The sequence below is a fragment of the Leopardus geoffroyi genome, chromosome C2, assembly GCF_018350155.1.
Source record: "Leopardus geoffroyi isolate Oge1 chromosome C2, O.geoffroyi_Oge1_pat1.0, whole genome shotgun sequence".
Lineage (NCBI taxonomy): Eukaryota > Metazoa > Chordata > Mammalia > Carnivora > Felidae > Leopardus > Leopardus geoffroyi.
The window spans coordinates 97,094,631-97,107,078 of NC_059333.1; the positions used below are offsets into that span (position 1 = coordinate 97,094,631).

Here is a 12,448-nt window from a genome sequence, read left to right on the forward strand (position 1 = left end):
ACGTTTTAACAGTTGCACTACTCCTGCAAGTCAGGGATCATTGGTGTTCTCTTTATCATTCTTGATGGCATCTTTGGGGCTATTTGATCAGCAGTGCTTTAGCACCAAAATTCTGTTTTTGAGCCTGGATAGATGATAAATACATAATATCTGTCTATCCTCTCTCTCTCTCACCCTTCCTCTAGAATTTGAGCGCTTTCAACCATCTCTTGCACTCTTGTCAAACCTACCACAATATCCTAACATGTTCCACAGTGCCCTCCTGATTTGAACTTCATCTACCACTCCACACTCTTCTCTGAACATGTTTCTTCTGATTTACTCCTCTCTAGCATAAATGTCACCTTAACAGACAAGCCATATCTGCCTATCTCATATATTTCCTGTAAGAGGAAATATATTTTCTCCTCTATATTTTCTTTTATAGCACTTGTCCCCATCTGACATTGTATTAGAGATGCATTTATTTATGTGCTAGATGTTTATCTTCCACATTAGATTAAAATTGGGGTTTGTTTTATTCAGTTCTTAATCTTCAGTGCCCCAAACCATGCCTGGTGGGCAGTGGGCACCCAGAACATATTTGTTGAATAGATGAATGAATGGATTACTGACAACTTCTTAGTACTAGCAGATATTGCGTTGATGACCTTTGTTAGACGTGTTTGCAGGTTCTGATTGAACCAATGTGAGAAGCCATAGTACTCTATTCTGCTCAGAATTGTCTTCTCTGCGTTAAATTTGGCTTGAATTTTAAGACAAAAGGCAACATTCTGTTTTGTAAGTGGCCTGATTTCCTTTCGCACTAACATCCATTTTGGAGCACTTATTGTGCTGTGAACTTTGCTCTTGCAGAGTCTATTGTTTGGCTTGAGCCAACATAGAATCCCTTGGAATAAAAACAAAAGGGATTAAAAGGGATATCATATCACCCCATTTTCCATGGTTTCTTTTCAACTCTTGGCATCTAGATTCTCACGTATTCCCCTGACCAAATCTGATGTGGGGACTTTCAGGCACCTTGTTCTCTCCGTGATCTCTCTGCCTCCCAGCCTTGTTGTTGTTCCTTGGTTTAAACCCTGGTTGTTAGAGGAAATGAGGAGGAGCAAGGTCACCAAAATTAACTTATTCCTTGTAAACTTCTTTGGTAGAATTATTCAGTGAGTGATACATGAGAATCTTAGACTTTCTGTTGCTTTGAAATGTTTAAGTCATCCATGTTCAAATAACATTTAAGTATTTAGGCATAAGTCTCTGTAACAGCGAATCTACAAAGAAGTTATATCAACCTGTGCTTCAGCATTTACCCAAAGTCTTCTTTTTGTGTTTCATGCAACTTCTAGGATTTTCTGTAGGAGATTAGTGGCCAACTTCAGAAATTTCTTTTTTTTTTTTCCTAGCCAAACTCTATCCAGCTTTATTAAAGATACTTTTCATAAGTAATCATGGTATTTCAGGCAGGACACAGGCAGATAATCATTAACAGTATACAGCAACTTTCAAGCTCCTTCTTCAATGGACTACCATAATCAGAAAGCCACTATAAAACCCAATGAAGTCTTCATTTGATGCTCTGAAAAGGGAAAGTTTAGAGTGAGGGTTAGCATTTTGCATTTAGCGTGTTGTTTAACAACTTTTCACAAGTCCACCTTGACTTTCAGGAAATGAAATGAAAATGGCAGAATTATCAATCTGAAGATCCACAAGCTAAAAAACGGAACTCTTTTGAGGGATGTCATCTCCATGGTGACACTGTAAAGTCCAAATTGCTTGACATACTGGAAGCCATGTTGGGGGGTCAGGTCCCAACAGCTCTCTGGGCTTAAAGGAGTCTAGTCTATGCTGAAGGCAGAGAGGGAGAAGAGGACATAAGAGATGAATTTTAGTTTGTCCACACCACAGGGCATTTGTGTCAACGTGGTTAATGTGTGCCAACATCAACAAATCCCTCCTGAGAACCAGGAGGCAGTTTCTGAAAACTAGAAGGGAAAGGTGTCCCCCCACCTGCATCAATCTAGTTTTGGGGATATTCTATTAGCGCCATATGCCCTTCCCCCAAAACAACAAAGTGTTCTGTGTGCTAACAACATAGCTTAAAAAAAAAGTAAAACACAATTCTGCATTTGTATAAAACTTGATAAAAAATGGTATTTCAAACTGTGTAGTCACCAGAAGTACAGTTATCAAAAAATGCACACACTTCACATGGCATCTCCAACACCCCCAGCTTTCTGTGCCTGGTCTCTTTTGGCATCGCTGTTTTCAGCAGGGCCATTCCCATCCTTGCCAGGGTCCACTTTCCCCTTTTTCCCTTTAGGCATCTTCTCTTCCTTCTTTGCAGAGGCCTTTTTAGGTTTGGGCTCTGGCTTGGGGGGAACAGGTTTAGCAGATAACCTTGCGGATCTTCTCTGTGCCTTGTCCTTCACCTTGGCTTTATCTCCTTTGCATCCCCTTCAGCCTTCCTCTTGGGCAGGGTGGCAGTGGTGGTGGCGGGGTGGGGGTAGAGTGCTGCGGCACTGGCTTCAGTGAGTCCAGGGGTTCCTTCTTGCCTCTTCTTCACACTGCTCCAACTTCAGAAGTTTTAAAATTTTACAAAATTTGGCCAAGCGTGGGTCAACACTTCAGTGTTTTCATTTTTATGCATGTGATTAACCACGCTGTATTACTGGAATATAAACCTCATGAACATAACCCACATAAAACTTTTATTGCTTTGCTTTTCAGTGAAGAAATAATCTACCACCTTAAAAAATATGCTCCTGATTTTAGAACTTTTCACAAAGTGTCTTACTTTCTCTAATCATGGTCATAGATTTTAAGAAGTGTGAGGTTTTCATCTCTGAAAATGTAAGACAATTAGAATTTCCTATCTTCAGAATGCCTGGTGTTAAGGTCTAGACTTACCATGAATTCATGTCTCCACAAGTATTTATTCAGTTGTATTTAATGTCAAGCATTGTTCTTGTCTTGAAGGTATTAGCAGGTGTCTTCATTGATCTTATACAGAATTTAACAGAGTTGAATGTTGCAGAAGCACCATAACTGTGTGCCATGGGGGCATACATTCAACATTCAGGGTGACCACTTTGAAGACATAACATTTAATTTGAAATGTGAAGGCTGAATTGAAGTTATCTAGCCTAAGGTGGCAGACAGTGTTCCTGGTATAGGAAGCAGCAAATTCAAAAGTCTTGAGGGGATAGAAAACTTGGTATATTTCCATTTTTTAAAAGTGAACTGTATGACTGGAGCACTGAATGCTAGTAGCAAAGTAGTGTATGATGAGGCCAAAGAGGTTAAAAAGACCCAGACTATGTAGATTCTTGAAGTCTATTTGCTTTTGAATTTAGAACCTGAAAGTCTTGTATTAAATAGGGGAGGACATGATCAGCATTGGATGGAAAAGATTTTCCAGTTGCAGTGTGGAAAATGGGGTTAATAATGACCTTGGAAGACAACTTAGGAGACATTTGAAATATTTCAGGTTAAGAAGCAATGGTGACTTGGACTAGGGGGCCTTAATAGTCTCTGGAACAATGGGTTATTTGGGAGATAGAATTGCCAGGACCCGTTGATAGATTAGATTTGGAAGTTGAAAGAAGCGTGTAGTCAAGAATGACTGAATGGCTAACTGGTGGGCATACATAGTAACATGAGAACATGAGGCTGGATACAGCGGGGTGTGGTCAGTCATCTACTCCCTGTGATCCCAGAATGCACAAAAATCCCTCTCCCCCAATATCTGCTACTTATTTGAAATTTATAAGATGAAATCCTAAAAGTTGGAAGGATTTTATAGGTAATCTTCCCAATGTATGTATTCCCACAAAGGTGCTGGGGGATGATTATTCAGTCTCTGTTCCACTTCTGGCAGGACGGAGTTCACTATCATGCTCTAGAGATACTGATGATTATTCATCCCTTCTAAAAGATTTTGCTGCTTGTCCCAGCACTTGACCGAAAGCCTTGACTATACTGGTAACCGGTAGAACCAACCCACTTAGCACAACAAATTGGGTTAGGTATGAAAATCTGGCTCAAGAGGCTCCAACAAAATCTTGTTGGAAGAATTTGAACTGTAAGACCCAGAAATGACTGAGATGTTGTTGAATCCTGGAATGCTAAGAGAACGTTGAGATGCTCATAGAGTTGTTGTGGCCAGCCAGGACTGCATGCAAGTTGAAATTATGGAGTCACAGAAACCAGAAATTTCAAGGATCCATCCATTCTGCAGAGAGAAGCGTGTAACAAATTTAAAGAGAGAAAGAGAGGGAAGAGACTCTGTGGTTCCGGAAAGAAAGAAGCCGAGAGAGGAGATACCTGACACTATTTTGGTTTCTAGGAAGAGTAATTGCATTGCCTGAAGTTGACTTCTATCAGTGTCTCCTTCTCTTTCGTTTCAAGAATCTACTTTTCAAAAATAGGCTGGAGTGGGATTTTGTTCATTGCCATCACTTGATGCCTGTCTTTGATACTCTCCTAAAGAAGAATGTTCTCATTTTTAATAGATCCTCTGGATAGGGGTGCCTGGGTGACTCAGTCCCTTAAGTGTCCGACTTCAGCTCAGGTCATGATCTCACGGTTCGAGCCCCGTGTCGGGCTTGTGCTGACAGCTCAGAGCCTGGAGCCTGCTTCGGATTCTGTGTGTCTCTCTCTGCCCCTCGCCTGCTCATGCTCTGTCTCTTTCTGTCTCTCAAAAATAAATAAATGTTAAAAAAAAAAAATCCTGCAGATAGTTTTTTTTCCCCCCTCTACATTGAACGATATCTTTCTTCCTTCAACTTCTGTGGTCCCTGGGAACCATGCTGAGTGAGTCTAATTCCTTCACTGTCCATGCAAGAGAGGGTGCGTCCTCTCCAAGTGTTCTTGTCACAAAAGGTCTAATCGTTCTTAACACGATTTGATTTTCAGACCTCTCCCTTATTCTGTCATACTCACCTGGGTACTTTAGGATTTGCCAATCCTTTTAGAAGAAGGGCCCCAGAATTAAATGAAACACTTCATGTATGATTTGACAAGCTCAGAGTAACATAAGGCTATCACTGTCCATTGTAACTTTGCAGTTAACTAAATCTCTTTTTGGAAAATTTCTGGATTTGAGTTTTGTTTTGTTTTGTTTTGTTTTAGCAAAAACGAGTTTCTAGAAAAAAATACGATGAGAAAGTAATTCCTTTGAATTAAAACATCGCTGGTTGGTAAAATAAAAGTGCCCTTTATGTTGGATGGCGGGTAATGACATTTAGCTGTCACCAGCTACTCAAATCTTAGCTTTTGTCTTTCCAATGGGTCAGCTGATACCTCCCTGTCAAAATGAAATGTTACACATTTTGTGAGAGAGGAGAGGATTCCTGAGCCAGAATCCATGCAGCCATTCAGGGAAGTTGGAGAGGGGACTACGCTGCTCAGTCAGTGCAAACACGAGGCGGACTGGGTGAATTCGGAAGAGGGATAATATGCGGAAGGACAGCAAGGGAGAGATGGAAAGATATATATATATAAACCCAATTCAGTTAAGGTTAGCGATTCACTACTGACAAGGAACTCTCAGGGGTTACTTTGAGAGAGCTAGCTGCCTTCGTAAGATTAGTCCAGTGGAGTGGAGAGTAGAGGGAATGCAATTTTTGTATTTCTGGTCATGAGTCGCTGCTGTTAATTAAAGATTTTTTAAAAGTCTTTAAAATTCCAGTGACTGGATGTGGATCTACTGGTCTCTGCAGCAACAAACTGATATGCCACCCTCAGTATATCAGATTAGGATACCTTAATATCTGATCCCCACAGCTCCTTATAAAAGAGAGTCACTGATTGATTGTTAAATTTCATTTTCTTTTTGTGTGTGTGGGAAACTAAGAAGCAAACGTGAGAAGCTTTTTTCCATAGTTATAGATGACTCCAGGGGCAGAGCCAGAAATAGACACCCCTTTTTCATACATAGTTCAATTTCCAGCCATGCTGAGCCCTGCCAATTGCAAACTGATCCGGTCTGTGCTGGCAATCTGTCTGCATGCAGTAAGCCATCATGTGCCACGCTTTCTACAGAGAGGCATTAGCGTCGGCATCTGGCAAAGGTTGTCCCTTCTAGGCTGCTGGACTGTGGCTGAAGCTCAAGGAAACACAAGGTTTCTCACTGTCTTTCTGGGTCAGGTTTACTTCGGGGGAGCAGTGCTTTGTCAAAATAAGAAATTAAAGTATACCTTCTCAGGTCTGTCTTAGAAACACTCTCTCCAGAGCTGCAGGTTTCATTCAGCTTTCATAACGTTACAAGGCTTAATCTCAGTAAGGTTATCAGTTCTGTCATGTATTATAAACCCTCCAATCAAGGCAGTGGGAAACAGTGCTTCTATTTAATACCCGGAGAAATGGTGGAAGTCAGCGATTGATACCAACACAATGATGGGAAAAAGTGTCCAGAGGTGCTACTCACATAATCTCATTTTACAACATCTTGAAAATTCAATAGAAAGGACTCCACTAACAATACCATTACACACTACTGATTATTGTTCTCAAATGTTCCTAAAGCTCTAACAGCATAACTTAACAATAAAAATGCTCTATAAATACATCCCAACAGTGTACGTAACTGTATTTTTTTCCTTTAAAAACAAAAGGACAAGTGTTAGTCACAGTCATACAATTTTACTTTAGGTAGTTTCTTGGCTAAAATTGCATTATCATTTTCTAACTTATAAAATTATAAATAAATGAGCTATTACTTGACATTGGAAAGAATTTCCAAGTAATTTAGAAAAGGTGGAGAATATTGCATGTTGGGTTAACTACGCATTTACATGTGATCTTCCATGGAGAGACATATTTTGTTTATCATGAGCTCTACATTATTTCTGAAAGCATTTGGGGAGAAAGCAAACCTTCCTTGCAGAAAGCATTTATAATTTTCAAATTCCCTGCTTAAATGTGTCAATAATTCTTGGTTTTATCTTTTGCCCTTAAGGCTTTTGGAATAAGTATATTTTTCAAGTGAGTTAAAATTGTAGGAAGTTACTAGTATATCCTGTCCAAGAAACAAAAAACAAAACAAATAAACAGCTGAGAGACATACATGCAAAATACGCTCCAGCTCTTGAAAAAGATTTCAAACTGGTTTAGGAAAATATATTTTATGCTTCCTGTTTGTGCTCACACCATGAAATGAGGCGAGAGTACATAACAGTCTATGTTATTAAGAAAAACACTAATATCATTTCCCTAAAAATATCACATTATTTCATTCTGTAATGGAGAGAACTAACAATTTTGTTTACATATTAGTATTTTTGACTTAACAACTTAACACTAAAATATCTGATAAAATTAATTTTTTAGTTTAAGTTTCAATTTAAGTTATTTTAACGCTATTGATAATAGTAAACTATTAAGTTAGGCACATTCTCAAAATGATTTTTAAAACCATTGGGGAGGTCCACGTCCTTTCAAATAATTCATATTTATGTCAATACTCACTTTCAAAGTATCATGGAGTTCCTTAAAATTTCTTTATTTAAAACATCTAATGCAAATTAAAATTTAATAGCAATTTTAAAATAAAATCTACATATTTTATTTTTAATAATGTTTTAATATATTTTAGGTCATTACATATTATCAATTTCTGTCATTGAGAAATCTGGTGTATTATTAAAATATATCTGAAATATTTTCTTATAGCTGGACTGTAAGGACAGATTTCTAAAACCTGTTTTATACTAAGAATGTGTAATACTACCACCTTACATTTTATTTAAATACCTTTGAAAATGCTTATTTTAGGCCATATTCCTAGAAGGTAATTTTACATATTCAGTCAGATTTGTTTACAGTTTTTATAAACAACATTTATTGGAGAATGCAAGAAGCATCAGAAGAGAAGTTTTAACTCCCTCAAACATAGTAAAATGATCAAACGTTTGGAATAGAAGCAAATTGTAAAAATGTGTCTTACTGAGACGCTTTGCCCTAAGGAACCAAGCCTTTGTGTTTGATGATTCTTCCATAAACCTGAGTTTATTTTAAAAAATTGATCCTTTTAATGTAAGAAAGTTGATGGAGAAAGAATTCCACTTACAAGTTTTTCCACTAGACACTATAAAACTCCATCACAGCACCTCACATTTTTGGCATCTGCAGTTGAACCCCACAGTTGAATGTTGCCAGATCTTATTTTGAAAAATTGTGTTGTGTCTACAGAATGCAAATCATCTGAATGGAAATGGAAAGCTTGCTTCGTCCTCGATGCTCCATTTCAGTTGAACAGTGAGAAGACCCAAACTTCAACGAGACATGAAGAAATTTATGGAAAGAAAAGACCAAGAAAAGAGAGGAAAGGATAAGAAAAGGCAAGAGTAAAAGGAAAAAGCAAAGACAGCTAGGTTTGATTTGGAAAGACAGATTCCGTGACATGTTTCTTAGGGCCATTCTATGCAAATAGTGTTGCCTTCCCTGTCGCCATTGCTGGTCCACAGCATATATATACTCTCTGTGATCACCCTTATTTGAAATATTTGACAGTTGATTCATTATTCAGTTTCTCATTTTTTCTTTGATGTTTTAATGCCTTTCTCTTTGCTGAAGAAATTAAGACTGTCACATATCAATAAGGAATGCTTTTCTAAACTTGGTGTTTGTATATTTTAAAAAAGATACTAGACTATAACTTTTATTAACCTGAAAAATATAAGTGGGAAAACTTATTAGAGAGCTGGATCATCCTTGATGATTCTTAATTAGATAGAGGTTAAATACTGTTTGCTTCTATATACAGTTCTAACAATGCAAAATTATTCTTTACTGTTTTCCATTATATTTCTAGATACTGTACCTACCTAAACTCTCATTTCACATTGGTTTATATTAACACTCTAATGAACTATGTGTTCACTTTACTGAAGGACTAAGTCAATCTGAAAAGTAAAAGCAATAGAGAATTCTATTTATATAAATAGGAGGCTTACGTGAAATTCGATCTTGTATGTGCTTTATCTTTCTCAGGACAATGGTTCAAAATCAGCCTTACAACCAGCAAGAGAAGAGGAGAGTAAAAAACTAAGGAGTTCTAAATAATTCATGGATGTGCATGGAAATAATGTTTCAAAACTGAAGTCAGAAGCAGCTGCTGGGGGAATTTTTTTTTTTTTTTTTTTAAGTTAGAGTCAACAACAGTCATATTATTTCAGGTTAGCTCACACCATTGTGTGGATTTACAATGCAACATTTGTATGTTTCCACTGGTTTGAGAAAGAAAATTTAGAAGACTTAAAACACACAAACAGCAAATATAAAGAATCCTTTCTAGTTCTCGCAGACGGTATGATTCAGTAGTAAGAAACACCATTCTCCTTGCAGAATCTACTCTAAAACATGATTCTGTATTTTCAAAAGTAAATCCAAACCTTGGCCAAACCTTTTCGGACAGTAAATCCCTCTTTCACAGCATAAATATAAAAATAAGGCAAGTTATTGTTCCTGGCTTTTTCCACATTGTTTATTTCACAAATGCCCTACTTATCTTGACATAGGTTTAGGATAAGGGTCATTGGAGAGGCTTGACAATAACGGAAAAACCACTTATTATCTGGGTAGGTCATTCACAACTCTAAGATTGAACAATGATGTAGAAGCAAATTATTTATTTTTCAAATTAGGAGTGTGAACATAGCAATGGAAAAAGGAAAGTAATCAAAACTGAGGCTAAACATTGAAGTAAAACAGGATGTTCTTTTAGATCTCATTTGGAGAGAAGACAATTGATAACTATATAAGTGGAACCATTCATCTTCAATTTATTTAAATTGGTTTTCCTCCAGCCCCCTTTGCATGGCAAGAAACTCATGTTCTAGCTCCCTGGACGAACATAAAGATAATATTTATAAATATATTTACTGGATTTAGATATAGACGAATCTAAATAACCCTAATATCTCCAGTTAAATAATGGATCATAGTGATCTAAATGCTTTATGGAAATGTCTGTAATATCATAGATTAAACAATACATTCTTGAAAGTTACTTTTATACTAATATTTTAAGATTATTTATGTTAAATATTTTCCTTAAGTGATGATGATGTTGACCCTGTAATTAAGTGGGTCTGGGTTGGGGGGGGGGCATTTGTCATCTTTAACATTCAGGAAAGAGCTACTTATTTCATATAACTCAATGAAAAATTTCAAATTTTTAAATTAATCTCTCTTCCTACCAGTGCATATGTTTGACCCTATTTAAACCCTGAGGTTATAAGCAGTATATTTTGAGGTTTTTAAAAGATTTTAAACAGACTAGAATAATTTATATTGTTGAACACTAAAATGAATTATAATATTTTAAGTAGTAATATCAAGTGTTAGGTAGATTTCTTAACTCACATTGCTAGCTAAAGCTCAGATATTGGCCTTGTTTTATCCTGAGCTATGTTCACTCATAAGATTGCAAATAAGAATTATTTGAAACAGAACTCTACATACACACCTGAAGTTGCAATTCTTTCCTTTTTTTTTTTCCTTTTAATTATCGTAGGTATCATTTCCTGCTTTTACTTGTTATTAGTTCTGATACCCCAAAACGAATCTCTGTGTGCTTGATTCAAATCAAAGCCAGACATTTCATCCGATCTATGACTTCCATTAATCAGCTCTCCCATAAAATTGCAATTTAAAACAATGCCAACTGCCCCCCTGCAAGTTGCAGTTCATAGACAAAAGCCATAACGCAACACGTGACTTGGCAGTGAAAGCATGGTGGGTGGGGGGATGCGGATTTGATCCTGACTTCATTGGGTGCTTTGCATTTCCATTTTGATCATCTTGATATTGACCGGCTCTGCATTAACTAGCCTAGGTAGATAATACGTGCACAACACCAATGAACTCGCTTTACTTCTTTTTTGTTTTTCTTTTTACCACGTCCAGGTTTTCTGACCTTCCTTATTTCTCAGTCCTGGGGGTTCTCTCTCAGCTCCGTCTCTGGCAGTTTACGGAGAGCGTGTGCTGTGACGGAGATCGACAGAAGCTGCCTTGTACATTCGCTATCCCATGCAAACCCCACTTCCATTTGCACGTGGGCCAGGAAGATCCAGGCGGTTTCATCTTCCTGACTAGCTTTCATCTCTCTGCAACAGCTGTCTGGTGAGCTCTGTGGTGAAGTCTCACGCAGGATCTGAGAAGAAGTGTGCTCTGATCAAACTGGAGTTGTCAACTCGAGTGCAAAAGTGAAAAGTCTGCCTTCCAGACATAGGCACAAAGATCGGCAAATGACCAGCTCTGCTTTGCCAAAAATCAGAAAATGATTTTGAGTTATTTACATGCTAATTTCAAATGATCTCTGGCTTGATCTGAGAAAAAGAAGTAGGTAAAAATGGGCTAAAAAATGCATGTACAGATTTTAAAAAGTGAATGTCAATTTTTCTATTAGCACTTTAAAACAATTGGCTGACAGCGGGTGATAACGTTAGATTGGGCTCCACCATCTGTAGTGAGCAGCGTTCTGAGGTTACAGGTTTCTACAGACGGAAGAGCAGGGACATACAAAAAAAAAAAAATCGTTACTTGGTCAAATGTTTGGTTTCAAAAAGAATCGTTTGTTGGTCTACAACAGATGTTAAAGCATTTGAAGGAAACATTTACATATTTGAAACACTAGTTATGATGGGGCACTTTATTTCAGTGTGAGGGAAGACGTTTCCAACTTTAATTTTCTTTCTGGTTAGGGTTTAAGTAGGGGGGATGAGGGCCACTTCCTCGTTCTCAGAAGTAGACTTACCTACTTTTTTCCCTCTAATTTCAGAAGTGAGAAATCTTTCAATTATGCCGACTATATTTAACGATGAGAAAGATTTTTCTATTCCAGGTCTTAAACTGTTGTGTTTCTTTTAACTTGGAGATATAGCTAATGGATAGCCATTATAGTTATTTTTTTTTAATTTCTATTTTCTCATTGCGTTCCTGAAGCAAAGAGGAGAAAAGCTTTTGTTTCCCCTAAAGGAAGTTGTAAATTTTGAAGTATGTTTTTATAAATTCTCTCACATGTATACAGTCACTATTTCTCATCAATCGCATATGTGCAGATACAACAGCCCACGAATGTGTCTGATTATTGGGCCATCAATTTCACTCTTACCAAATAAAGTAGTTTGACTTTATTATTTACATGATTCTTAAAATATGTAGGCCAATGACCACACAAATAAACACGGGCTTTTGGATCAGGAGACAGCCTGGTGTTTATGAACAAGGTTCTTTGTGTTTTTAACAATATCTGGCACATTGAAACAAAACTCTTTACTGAAACATGGAACCTGGATATTTGTGTACTTCGTGATCTATGCTGGGCAGGGGCCCCATCCTCTGCTCTGATGGCAGACAAGAGTATGAAAATCTGTTATTGCGTTTTGACATTTTCTTTGCACGATTAGGTCAGTTGGTAAGTCTCCACTCTGCAGTTCTTAGAAGCCCA

The 12,448-nt window shown here is 37.4% G+C and overlaps 1 pseudogene; it reads right to left on the bottom strand.

The window, feature by feature from the left end:
• Nucleotides 1-2,201: 2,201 nt before the first annotated feature.
• LOC123610366 lies at nucleotides 2,202-11,101 on the bottom strand (annotated as a pseudogene).
• Between the last annotated feature and the right edge of the window lie 1,347 nt (nucleotides 11,102-12,448).